Genomic DNA, 3,347 nt, shown 5'->3' on the forward strand with positions numbered 1-3,347 from the left:
TTCCTACTTCTCCACTTACTCCTTGCATTGGCAAACTTATTGATACATTCCGTTCCTCACTCACTTTTTGCACTGGTAAATCAAATAGGTCTGTTTGCTCCGTTTGCGCTTCCTCAAATTGCATGAAATTATCTACCTCATATTATATTAAAATGTTGAAATTTTCGGAATATTGCAGGGTTATATTGTATTTTTTAACTTTAAATGAACTTACAGTTGTTTGAATGTTGCCCAGTTGGAAGACGAAGAAAGCGAAATAAATAAAATGCATATTGAAGTGAGCAATACTTTGCCAATTCTGAAAAAACATTCAAATTTATTAATGCACTGGATGTTTGCAAATTGCATAAAGATTCAATAAATGCTTTTCTAAATGTATTAGCGTTGAAAAGAAGAATAGTGTCATATTTATTGCAAATATAGCATGGTGGGACATCTTTCATTCAAACGATTAACACAACATGTTGGAAATAGATTGCAAACGTTCCAAAGTAGTATTTGCGAAAACTTCATCCATACAAATTTGATTGGACAATAATTTTGTTTCTAAAAAAGCACTTATTTTACGTTTGCAGGAAATTCCAAAATTCCATGACGCGAAAAGTTTGATAGCAACTAGCATTTTCCATCGGAATAAATGAAGTAGAACATACTGAATGAAATTCGTGGAAGAGCCATTTATATAGACGACCCAGTCACTTGTTTTGTCTGGTATTGTCCAAATATCGTCTGTGTAAATGCTCATTCAAATGAGACTGGCAAACTACCTGTATAAATAATCTATGTCCACGTGTAATAATGCAATGAGAACAATCACAGTTTATTCCTTTATACTGAATAACTGTTATATTGCATTGTGAAAATTAATTTACGCAAATCTGTCGCAAAATTTTGCGCATAATTCCGTTTCACAAAATTTTGTCTACAATTTTGTCACATTAGATTGAACCATTTTTATTGGATATGATAACCATTTAAATATCAATTCAGTACTATTTGATATAACTTCTTTTGTAAAAGTAAAAACAGAAGCTTTGCTTCTGGAATTTTGGGAAAAGTTTATATAACAAGAAATTTATTGAAAATCGAAATATTGATCAAATATATGTAGTTCAAATTTGCTATCCTTTATTTTGGGTCTATTTTCTCAAATAAATTTCACTTTTCTAAGTTTTCGTTTTCTTTTTTGCTATAAAAACAATTACATGTTGATAATCTTACTAATCGCTGACAATAATAATATCTGCAAAGCCGAAAAAATGTCATGAATTGAAATTCCGAATACTTCCAAAATAATTAGATTCGTTATACAAAATTAATAAAATAAATATTTTGATACCTAAAGTGATGAATTACTCATCCAAATCCATCTCTTCCAATTTTTTAGCCAATCTTAATTCCAATATTCAAATGTTGGAGACATAAAAGGCCTTTTTTGTAAATTGTTTCCAATCTGTTGATTAAACTTACGTGCAATTGTTGGAATATTGCAATGAACCTATACCCAAATATCGGAATTTTATAAAGGACCTTTATTAGACTATTTGCGGTAAGCTAATGTATCTGAAATGTTAAACCACTCTCACTATATATGAGGCTAGAGCCACTTATCCTCCTAGTAGTCAGTGATCAAGTTCAAAAGCTCGAGTAGTCTTTCGATCCGATAGCTCTTAGCTACGAACTCTAGCTACGAAATCCTACAGCTTGCTGAGTCATTCAACCGGAGAGTTAACGCAAAGTACTCAAGGCGACAGATTAGCCAAGCATTCAATTTGACAACGATTCAACAGCGAGAAGTAGCACTTCGACAGTCCAACAGCATGGGCTATAGGTTTAAGCCTGGGCTTTAGGCTTAGGCTTGGACTTAGACTCAATCTTTGGTTAAGGCTTTCCACCATTTGACTGGGCCTCTTCGTAACTCTTCAGGTTGCGAATCCTTCTGTGCTTTTTTACTGCCTGCCGCTGTTATTCCATCACTGCAATCATATTCTATACCGGATTACAGGATTGGATCCATCTTAAGTAATCTTTTTATAGAAATCAATTGGCATCATTATCAGTAGAACTAACAATTTTTTCCTCCTCTACAGCCATCGCATTCGTCTGTCTGCTAGTTTGGGTAAAAAAATATGTGCCATGTCTATTAGTAAGTTCCTTTTTTGCAAACATTATTTATCGAAAAAAACCGAAGGGAATTGTAATATGTCCAAACAGCTGAAGAATTTGTTGTAAAAAGCATTTCTGTTATGAAGACTCATCACATTATATAAAAATGTGCACAACGTTTTCTGTATCAAAAGCGATGAGTCTGTTGTCATAAAGTCAATCGTGTAAAATATCTTCTCCTTTGATGTTGAGATTGAGCACATCTGCTAATCAGGAAGTTGTATATCTGATGAAATGGTTCTATGCAATTTTCCTCTTAAGAAGAGGATCTTATAAAGCAATCTAATCTTTTATGCAAATATTTCTTTTATCAGTGAAATTATTGTCGACTTTGTAAGAACCGTAAATGGAGCTAGTATCTTAAACCCAACCACTTGGGGTCAATATAGAAGCCCCCCAATAAATGCATTCTGGGCATTCAAAAATAACTCCTCTCTGTCGAGGATCACAAAACGACTGCTTCGTCGCGTATAACTCAACCTTTAACTGACGGTTAAATAGATAATAAATAATAATTTCAAAAAAAATAATTTAAATAATAATAATTTCACCATCAAATAACATTGTTTTATTATAATTGTTATACCTCTACTACTGAATAAACCTTTTTCTTGCTATTCAACACATACAAACAAAAGCATTCATGACACAGGGGTCAAAGTGTAAAAGCGAGAAGAATGAGTTAGCTATTGATTGAAGTGTTGGCAGCTAAGTGTAGAGAATAGTGTAATGCATGTTTGACAGGGAAAACTTTCCTGTGAGATTTTCTTTCTCCATATATATCTAGGATTAGGAGGGGAACTTTATTAAGCTCAATCGGGGTTATCATGATGCCTTTTGGTATGGTCCATGATGCACGACTGATAACTCACTGGATGGGAAAAAAAATCAGTAAAGGAGTTAGTTAATTATACGATGAGACGAAGATATCAATGCACCAATAATAGGACTCAGGTGATTACAGCTCGACAAGCGATGAATGAGGTGAGGGGGATTTATCTCGCAATGTTTTCGCATACTGGATCAAACTGTAATTCTTCCCAATGGTATCTCAGAATCAGAGTTGTATTTGAAGTTCATTACCGGGAAGTTAGTGCGGCTAGTGCAATTCATTGCTCAAGCGTTAAACTTATTACTACTCACCAATTAAATAATTAAATAACTCTAAAGTATAATAGTTA

Source organism: Loa loa (assembly GCF_000183805.2).
Source record: "Loa loa unplaced genomic scaffold supercont3.654, whole genome shotgun sequence".
NCBI classification, from domain to species: Eukaryota; Metazoa; Nematoda; class Chromadorea; order Rhabditida; family Onchocercidae; genus Loa; species Loa loa.